At 34.9% G+C, this 11,007-nt stretch overlaps 1 protein-coding gene across 8 annotated transcripts in view; it reads left to right on the top strand.

Annotated features, from left to right (window-relative positions):
* The first annotated feature begins 382 nt into the window (after positions 1–382).
* Positions 383–11,007, top strand: part of LOC117179920 (interferon-induced, double-stranded RNA-activated protein kinase-like) — a 262,085-nt gene continuing 251,460 nt past the window's right edge. For all 8 annotated transcript variants that reach the window (XM_033372137.1, XM_033372136.1, XM_033372135.1 and 5 more), the window contains exon 1: positions 383–636. The gene's annotated coding sequence lies outside the window, so the exon portion shown is untranslated. The remainder of the gene's footprint in view (positions 637–11,007) is intronic.

Genomic DNA, 11,007 nt, shown 5'->3' with positions numbered 1-11,007 from the left:
TTCTCGCTGCATACAACCCCTAATAATTGCAATTAAAAAATTTAATTTTAAAGGAGATTTTGAATTAAGCAAACCTCATTTCTAAAATAAATGGAGTATAAGCTATTAAACACTATAAACAAACGTACTGTACTCATGACGCACAGTTGGAGGAAAAAAGCACTTTTGTCAGTCAAAAATGTCCCGCGCCTTCAATTTTTTGCGATTTGGAATTTTTTGTTTTAAATTAAAGATTATTAAATTCTATAGATCTTGACTTTACGAAATTTTCTTTCCTCTATTTTTTTATCAATAATTTTTCATCTCAAAGTATGCAAAAGTCAGACCTACTTTTTGTGGCGCCATTTGTTGGATTAGTTTGACCGACATTTCTCCTACGAATCGCAAGAAAACTACTGCACATACTCATATACGGTTGAGGCAGGGGGCTGCTACATATATAAACACGGTCGAGGCGGGGGTTGCTAAATAGATAAAAATTTGTGGATATATGAAATATAATTTAACGAAAAGTGTTTTAATGGTTTTCCTAATATTCTCCATGGCGAAAATAAATTAGCGTCATAACTTGAATCAACTTTATATATTGTTTGTCTAAAGTGGCAATAGTGAATTCTAACCTTTAATTAGTACATAGTAAGTATGCATACATTTTAAGCCTTTGATCGCAACTCATGTGTGGAAGATATATCAATAGAATTGCAGCAAAAAAACCGTATGGTTCGAGAACGATTTTGCGCTTCAGTTCACGTGTTTTCGACCTTAATGTGTAGTTACACGCCGGTTTACTGGTCGCCAGCCAGTAGAAAAGTCATAAGAGTAAAAGAGACAGAAAGCGGAAAATTAAAAGAAAAGTACCCTCTATCTCTTTCACTCTTATGACTTCTGCTGGCTGACGAACAGGCGTGCAAATACACCATAACCTTATATACTGAATAATTGATATAGATTTTCTACAGTATGAACCAATTTCAATTAATCCAGAAAAATCATAAGCAAGTTTTTAATCCCCCTGGTGGACGGAATATACGGAGGGGGTACGCTACAGCGTACTTTTAGGCCGAAAAATATTCAAATGAGGTTCATCAAGCTAGCACCTCTACAAAGGAATCAAACACGTCCGAATTTTTGGCTTATTTTGGACTCTCGAATTCAAAACACAAATTTTAAAAACCACCCCTGTGTACAAAAAACCCACTCCCATTGGTACAAACTTACACCTGGAAAAAATAAAATGGAAAGTACTGTTTTGGCCTTCTTGGGATCCCCAATGCTTGAAATTTTTTTGCAAAAAACGCCCTAAATCTAAAAATTTAACACCTATCTGTAAACAAATTCGAATTTAAAATTAGCCCAAAAATACTGAAAGTGTACAAAGGGGTTGCTCTTTGACGTTAAGGGTTAGAGAGCAAAAATCGATGTTGGTATTTTTGAAGAGCCCAAAAATCAGTGATATTCTAAAAATGATTAATTTTTGACAAAGTCTTACCTGCGTTGTAACCAGGGGTTCTCGTTTAATCCAAAATCAGCCTCCTTCAAAAAATTGGAATTTTTTACAAATTTAATCACGGCAAATTTTTTTGCGATTTTTTGGGGCTCATAGAAAATACCAACTCCGATTTTTGGGCATGAACCCTTAACTTCTAAAATCAACCCTTCTCTAACAGGTAGATATGAAATTGACAAAACATAGATTTTTGGAGAATTTTACAGTGTCAATACCCTACTGATAGAAATCTCTTGAGTATTCTCAAGCGAAATAGCGTGGCCCATTTGAGTCTATAATCAGAGTCGATTTGAATGATTAGTCTCTGAGATAGTGTGAGATATATGGGTCCTTTTCAAAGTCCTTTTAGTGGTCCTTTTAAGAGTGGTGTGACGGTAATATAATGTTCCTTTTGCATTTGTCACGTACCGCGCGGGCAGAGTTATTTACAGTAGTTGGGCGTCGCTAACCCGACTCTCCCTTTTTAAATTTCTCTTCAAATTATTAACACTTTTTTTTAATTTAATGAATTTTCTCATTATACTTATTTATAATTATAACTTATGTGCTAATATACCATTTTCTAGTTCAATTAAAAAATGTTGTCTTTTTTGGCGTATCTCATTCCATTCATGAGAAACATCGTATTAATTCCCATTTTAAGCATTATCAAAAAAAAATTAGATATCTGAAATCATCGAAACCCGTAGATTCCGAATTATTATGTTTTAGGCTGTTAACTATGAAATTTAAATATCTACTTCTAAATTTTAATCCGCAAGCTTAACAAAGAACCCTTGAGTTCGGCAACTCTATTAATATAGTCTCTCTGCTTGTTATTTACGATCGAATTCTTATTTCAATTTCAACCTCTCTGATTGTTATTTATGATGGTATTTCAATTTCGTAAAGGACATTTTAAAGCCTTTAAAACATTTACAACAGCTATCTGGACCTTTAAATATATCTACCTGAGTGCCTGCGGAGAATTTCTCTGAGTTTCTCTGACCCTAGAGAATCTTTAGAATATACTCAGAGGTTTCTATCGGTAGGGTAGTCTGATTTTTGGGCTCCAACTTTTAACGGCTAAAATCGGTCCCTCTTTACCAAGTAGATATGACTGTCAAAACATAATCTTTTTTAGAATTTTCCAGTGTCATTGGAGTCTCTGATTTTTGGGCCCCTCAAAAATAGCCACTCCGATTTTTGACTCCAACTCTTAACGGCTAAAATCAACCCCTCTTTACCACGTAGATATGACTTTGTCAAAAAATAATATTTTTGAGAATTGTACAGTGTTAATCGAGTCTCTGATTTATGGGCTCCAACCCTTAACGTATAAAATCAACCCCTATCCACTACGTAGATCTGACTTTGTCAAAAAATAATCTTTTTGAGAATGTTCTAGAGTCAATGGAGTCAAATTTTTAGGATCCTCGAAAATACCCACTCCGCTTTTTGAGCTCCAACCCTTAAAGCGCTTCAAACGGTTGTCAAATTCGTTAGGGGCAAACTAAATCTAAACGGTTGAGTTGTTGAACGCCATATTTTAAGCACATAATCTAAAGGCAATTATACCGGTCAGTTCAGCGTAAGGCTCAACTGTAATCTCAGTTACTCACCAGGAGTCAGTATTTTTGTAATCGGCATGTCTAAAACAGGTTTCTACGATCCAGTAAATAAGTATAATATAATTTTTATGGTTTCTTAACACGATTTTCGCTATGAAATTATTGTATTCGTACGTGCATTCATTATCAATTGGCGACTTACCAAAAGAAATTTATTAGCAACAAAAAAGTTTGGAACTGTGCAACTTAAAGGAAACAAAATTTGTGATTTAAAATTTTCAAAAACTTGAAAATGTGGAATTTTTAACGTTTGCAGTTCAAAGTTGTACAAATGTTCCGCATCGAGGCAAAAAATCATAAATGTAATAAATAAAAAAATTCTTATTTATAAATTAGTGAACGTCTTTCGTCGTTTTCATACAAATAATTACTAATGGACAATTGAAATATTTCCCATGAATTGTTTAATAATGTTTAATTATTTAAATAAATTTAAATTATTTAAACAATTTTTTATTTCCAAAAAAAATCGTATTTTCTGATTAAAATGTAATAGTTTGTAATTGCTTGAAGTATTACACTTTGTTTTAAACATTATATAATTATTCAAACTACTAATTTTTTTATGTACAAAATTTCTAAAAATTGAGCCAGAGCTGGCCAATTTCTCTCAAATTGGTTTCCGAGACTACTTTTTATTGTATAAGTACATAATTTCCATAAATTTCTTTCAATTTATAACAAATATCTCTTTGTTAATTTAATTTTTATTTGCTCCAGCATTCTATGCTTCGTGCATAGATATTTAAAAATTAAAACTCAAAAAATCTACCACTGGAATTTTGTGATTGTGAATGATCTTTTGTTAAAAGGACTTTGCTCAAGAGTTTAAGCGCACCTAGGGCGCTCGACTGTTGGTTGCTGCAGTTCGCACTCGGTCTTTGCATTTCTCCCACATACGTGCAGATGCCTTTCAAAATTAAAGCTCAATGGATCGCCAACTGTAATTTTACGATTATGAACTTTCTTTTGTTAAAGCTCTTTCGGCTTTAGCAAATACATTCTCATCACGTATCTCGTGCTTCGCATTCGATATTGCCCAAAATGTCAAATTTTCTACATTATGCTCAACACATTTATATAAAATATAATATCTTTTTTCATGTACCTCTGCCTTGGATTGCGTATTTAAATATTGCAAAATAAAGTACACTGTTAGAAAAATCTGTACGAGGTTTAATACACATGTGTGTGAAGCAAAAATGCACAACCGGTACTGAAATGTAACATACATTGGTGTAGTGAATTTAATATATATGTGTATTAAATTTAATATACACGTCAGTATAGCAATGTGCGTGAAAACTCAACGTGCTTTAATTTTTTTAAATCTTGTCAAATATTATCAAATAAATGAATAATCCAAAATTCGTGGACTGAATTATTATTTATTATGAAAGTGCAATGTACGGGTAAAAGTTTATTCTAATTTGGCTCTAAATAGTCCAAATTTAAGGCGAAGACAGTTAATTGTTGGTTTGGTCGCTCTTAACGGCAATTTCATATGCATATTATATTAATTTTAATACGCATGGGTAAATTAAGTTTAATATTATTTTTAACAGTGTAAAAATTGTATTTATCATGATTACTTTAATATTTTTTTCTTATTTTGCATTAAATTTTATGCTTAGCTGCGCTAAAATATGTATCATTTCAATAAATTAATCCCTGTTGATGACAATGCAGTGAAAAAGGAAAGAAACCGCACTGGTCTGTGCCGACTCAGTGCTGTTTCTTCAGCACACCTGTACCGCTAGGTTTCTATACCTGAGTTCCCCTTCAAGTGCCCATTAGAATTTTTAAAAGGCTATTTTCATCCAATAAATCTAGTCTGTGAGATATTTGAAAAGCTGTGTTAGTAGTGTATACTATACTGTTAGTGAAAATCGGCGTGCCTATGCCAATGCGAGTAGGCAAATGCAAGTACCTAACTTTTTCTTTTGGATGTTTAAAATTGGAATAAGTATAACGTATCTTGTAAATGGAATGAGATACGCCAAAATAGACAAAAAATTTTTTATCAATTTCAAAGTAGGACACTATCATAAAAGTTATAATTATAGACATATATAATGAGAAAAATTCATAAATTAAACAAAAGTATTAATAATTTGAAAAAACATTCTAAAAAGGCAGTCGGTTTGGTTGCGGCCAGGTACTTTAAATAACTCTCCCCGCTCGGTACGTGACGAATACAATAGGACCGTTATTTGAAACAAATGGAGTTATTGCTTTTTCAATAATTCTTTTATTGCGATCAAAATTTGAATTTTCGATTTTTTTGTTAGCAAAATTTAAAAAGTTGTGAAATGTGAAAAGGGCGATGTACATACTGGTATCGTGGCACTCTAGCAGGTCATCATTGAGTTGTTCCGTCCACTCAAAAGTCTTAAGATTCTGCCGGCCCACCATATTGTGTCCATCTTGATTGGGTGGTCGGCATTGTTGCACGACCCATTGTTTGGAGCCGTACGCGTTCGATTGTTTCGAAACGAACTTACTGCAACTATATTTGGTGCTATCATTTTTGTTTTCCCGATAAGCTAGGGAAAGGTTTTCATCCTTCCTTGTAGAGACCTGCATGTAAGGGCAAGGCTGCATACTTTCAGAGGTCACCCGGTATCCCAGAGTCAGTGTTCGAGACACCTCACCCAGGTGCTATTCTTCTGCTTTCGGCACACTTGTTACGTCTCCGCTGGGGGGTTAATTTCTTGGGGACCACCCTTGGACAATTTTTCGCGACTGCTTATCAATGATTATAACCATATTCAGCAGAAACCCTTGGTACAGGGACCCTCTATCCGCAACCTGAGGATGCGTTCGGATGGTTTGTCATCATTTTTATATCTTTTATTACCTATCGCCATGATAGATTATTAGGAATTATTATTATAAACATTTACAATTTATATTCAGAATTATAATATAAAATTCTATCGATAATTCTAAGAAAATGAAGTGCTACAAATGTGAATGCGGGGTGAATGACGTCATAAAGAAGATCAGAAACCACATGAAGGCATTCGCGAGGGCCATTACGAATCCGTAGGATGGTGGAAATGCCATAAACGACATAATAATACATAGTGGTTAACTAACTACCTATGCACTCTCTGCTATCCACTAATCCACGGTCTCTGGCATAAATCAATGTCAAAAAAGTGGTTCATCGAGGGACTATTTTCCACCCCTGATTGGATTTTGTCAAATAACAAAAAATAAAAATTACATATTTACACTTATAGATTTTATTGTAATGAATTATACTTCTTCATCGTAAACTATTTTTCAGTGAAAATCATTCTAGTCCGATTGTCTCAACCTTTGGTGATTGCTTTTCCTCAATCCCTGTTTTCTATATTTGCAATAATAATAAACTTTTGAATAAAAAAGAGGAAGTAACGAAAGCTCATGTTGAATTATCGATAATAAGGTAAGTCGGTCTCTTCCGAGACGCAACACAAGTTTGCAATTTACACCATCACTCTTCCTTACTAGCACTTTTTATGATGCGTGGTTCCCAATATTAAATTTTTCCCGATTTCTGCGACAGTTCGCTGTTTCAACCAACAATTATACTATTCAGCATAGCTGAACGTGACACTGTTTACCGCTAAAGTAACTTTAGAGCCCACTTAACTTTGTTTTATGTCCTTGTTACGTCAGTTATACATTTAATAGATTATTTTTTGCCCTTTCCGGAATAATATTGAATCGCGTTCTTTTCTCCTACCCTGGAGTTCCCTTCAGGCTCTATTCAAATGAATATATTTCCGTTACTTCTTCTGACCGCGTTTTAAGTAAAATTATGTGGATTCAGGCATATAAATTACTCGTCTTCCGGGACTTCTTAGCCAAGTCTTTTCCAAAAATCTAAAAAAAAAGTCGAATAAATCGGCCTAGTAGATCGGCTGGAATCGTGGCGTCCACCCCAAAAAAGTGCGTTTCGAGAAAAACGCCAATTGTGCGGTTCGACTGCTATAGGCCTTGCGGAATAATCTAAGGATATTATAGCCTAAAGGTTGCGTGTTCGATTTTTGTTGTATAAACTGGTTATTTTATTTTTGTACTGGTTAAAATGTTTATAAATATAATTTCAGGATCTTATTGCCAGTGATTTTAGTTCTTTCAATATGTTAATTTTAAAAACTAGCATTTGTAAGGAAAAAACTTGCTTCCTAAGACTTTTTCCAGACTATTTAATCAGTATTGTACATAATAACGTTTCGGAATGCGACCGATTCCCTCATCAGATTGTCTAATATAAAATATAAAAAATTAGGAACATATGATGTTAAGGATGAACCGTAAAAGTAAAATTAATAAAATAGTATGTTACGATACCTTTTTCATTACACAGAATTTAACAGTAGTTTGTTAATGTTTTATTTTGGAACTAATTATAAATATGGATAAAAAAAATTGAAAAATTGAAGATGTATAAAATAAGCGTTTTAAATATTACTAGGAATTCTCATTTTTCCCTATTTAATAAGAATTGTAATATATAAAATATATTATGTAAAGTTTCAATTGACATCAGTATTTAGAAGAGTGGATGCTAAGTTAAGATATATATATATGTGTGTGTGTGTGTGTGTGTGTGTGTGTGTGTGCCATTTCCCTTTCGGGGTAGGTGTGACGCACTCGGTGGGGAAGGGATAGAGAATTTTCAGATTGATCCAGAATTCTCGTGTTATTTATGTAAATAACACGTTCGTTCCGCAACACTGCTCCGACCCAGGTTGCTGATCAATCTCTTTAGCAATCACCCCAAGTGAAGATCCTCACAAAGTCGTTATGTAAGGTTCCCCACTTGGGTCCATTAGTGGCCAAGGTCTTTTGTTTCAGGCGTCATTCACTCTACTGACACTCTTTTTATTAACTATTAGCCGCCATACTTTCCTGTCCTGTCATACTGCTCTAGCTTCTTTTATGTCCATGCATTTTTTCATGCAGGCCCTTGTGTTTCTGTGACTTCTTATGTCTCTTCTAACTAGGGTCTCATTTGCACATTCTAACCATTCTTTCCGCGGTCTTCGTCTGGACACGCTGCCATTTACTTTACCTTGATACACTTGTTTCGTTAGTCGTTCATTTGGCATTCTCTCAACATGACCGAACCATCTTAACCGATTTCTTTCCCATGTGTCTACTAGCGTCTCTTCTGCACCACATTCTTTTAGAATTATCTCGTTACTTACTTTCTCCATCAGAGTTTTTCCGCATATTATGCGTATGAATCTCATTTCAATTGCGTTAATTTTACTCTTATCTTTTTCTTGATAAGTCCATGTCTCGCTACCGTATAGTACAGTCGGTACAAATAAAGAATTATGTATTGCCATTTTAGCTTTATTTGATATATTTTCACTTCTGATAAGGGGACCTGCTCTACCAATAACCTTCTTACCTTCGTTTATGCGTCTATCTAATTCCTCATCTATCTTCGCGTCCCTAGTAAATAAGTTACCAAGTTATACGAACTTATCAACTTGTTCAATTCTTTCATCACTTAATAAAATATTGCATAGTGTTTTCTCACTCTTTCCTTCGAACACCATAGTGTTTGTTTTATTTGCGTTAATTTTGAGGCCCATGCTCTTCATGCTTGCATTCCTTTTATTCAACATTCTTTGTAAGTCTTCGATTGCCTCTGCCATAACAACCTTATCATCTGCGAACGCTAACCCACGTACCCTTGCTGTTTCGAGATCCACATCCTCTTCGTCGAAAAGAGCCATTCTTAAACATTTGTCCATAAATAATATAAATTATCATGAAGACGACGCATCCTTGTCTAACTCCTTGAATAATATCGAAACAGTCACTCAATTTCCCATTCACCCTTACAGTCGCTTTGCTACCCGTATATATTGTTTTCATAGCTTGTAGGAGCCATCCATTGACTCCATACTCTTTCAGGACTTCCCAAAGTTTACTTCTATCTACCTTGTCAAAAGCTTTTTCTAGGTCAACAAATGCACAGAAAACTTTTTTTCCTGCCCTCAAACTTTTTTCTGTAATTTGCCTTAAGCTAAATATTTCATCCGTACATGACCTTCCTGGCATAAACCCACTTTTGGACTTCCCAAATCTTTGCTTCTGTTATTTTCATTACCCTACGAATTAGTATTTTTGAGTATATTTTACTTACGGTACTTAATAAGCTAATCCTTCTGTAATTATTGCAGTTGCTCTTATCTCCCTTTATTTTGTATATTGGTACGATAATCGATTTTTTCCAATCGTTTGGGACGTCTCCCATCTCGAAACATAAATTGATCAATTCGCACAGTTTATGTGGTATGTACTCGCTACCGTGTTTAAGCCTTTCAGCGTTAATATAGTCTACCCCAGCATTTGCGGGAAGTGTTGATGCGTGAATATTCGGCGAAGCCGACGACGTAGCAGCATGACCGGGTAGTCCTCCTGGCTTTCTTCTCTTTGGGTTGCTGTAATGAATCCATTTTTAATCACTTGTCACGATGGGATGAAGAAAACCTTTCTTTTTTAGCCGTTGAAGCAGTTTTTCACAGGCGAAAAAACGACGCTCAAATGACAAAAAATGGCACAAATCATAACGAACTCAAATTACTTGTTTTTTAATCGTTCCCAACGCATGCTATCGCTTGTAAATGGCTTGGCGAGTAACTATTAATGCTGAAGCAAGCTGTTCTTGCGTTTGGTACGTATCTTCATTGAGCAATGCCTCCAATTCAGCGTCTTCGAAGGTTTTTGGCATTTCTTCACGCGGACGGTCGTCAACATTGAAATCATCGTCTTTGAAGCGACGGAACCAGTCACTGTACGTTGTTTCACTTAGAGCAGCATCTCCGCAAACTTTTTGGTGATCTCGATCAGCTTTCGCCGCGTTTGTTTTGTTTTCTTGGTTCTCTTTTTTCTCCATCTCCAACCTAATTTTATTTTTGAGATCAGAAGGTAATCATCAGTATTGCATTCAGAACCCCTCATGACCCTTGTATCTTTGACTAACTCTCTTAGTCTTTCATCCGCAACAACGAAGTCAATTATACTACGGCTATTTCCGTTAGACCAGGTGCACATCTGGATTATTTTATGCCTAAATTAAGTATTTGTAATAAACAGACCCCTTTCTAAACAGACCATCTAATTTATCTCCGTTATAGTTTGTTCTTGGATCCCCAAAATTACATAGTACTCTTTCTGTATCCTGATTTTGGATGCCCACTCATCCGTTCATGTCTCCTAGTAGAATTATTTTTTCCCCATGTTTGCAAATATTTATTGTGTCATTCAAAGTGTCCCAGAAGGCGTCTTTTACTTCTCTGGGATCACTATCAACTGGCGCGTAGCATGCTATCATCGAACATATTGAAAAAAGGTGCCAAAAATGCGTTTCTTGAAAATAACTTTTTTCCGTGCATTCTAAACTAAAAATAGTCGTTGTACCCGCGTGAAATGAGGTGTATTCCCTAAAATCACCTGTATACTGGCCTTATGACCCCATGAAATACTAGTTATGAGCAGTTCCTATTGTAAACATATATAATTCACTTTTCATACATAATAATTATTTTTGACCATTATTACATAATTAAGATTATAGGAAATGAAATTTGTCCTGTTGACATTGCTGTAACTGGAGACAAATTCTCGATTGCCCTATACGGAGCATCTGGAACAGATGTTTCTTTGGATTCTCTTTGGTATGAACATTTCACGATATCAACGACGAAGAGTAACATGACTCTTACTTCACTTCCATCTACAGCAGAAGCAGCACGGCAGCATCATCTCCGCACTTAAGGTGGTTTTAGCGTGAAACGAAATCCATGCTAAAAAGCTGAAATTTTTATTATAACTTCTTTAACTATTTTTGAATACATCTGCGAAGTTTCAGAT

This window comes from Belonocnema kinseyi, chromosome 9, assembly GCF_010883055.1.
Source record: "Belonocnema kinseyi isolate 2016_QV_RU_SX_M_011 chromosome 9, B_treatae_v1, whole genome shotgun sequence".
NCBI lineage: Eukaryota > Metazoa > Arthropoda > Insecta > Hymenoptera > Cynipidae > Belonocnema > Belonocnema kinseyi.
Note: the sequence above shows the minus strand (reverse complement) of the source record. Positions and strands in the feature narration are given on the sequence as shown.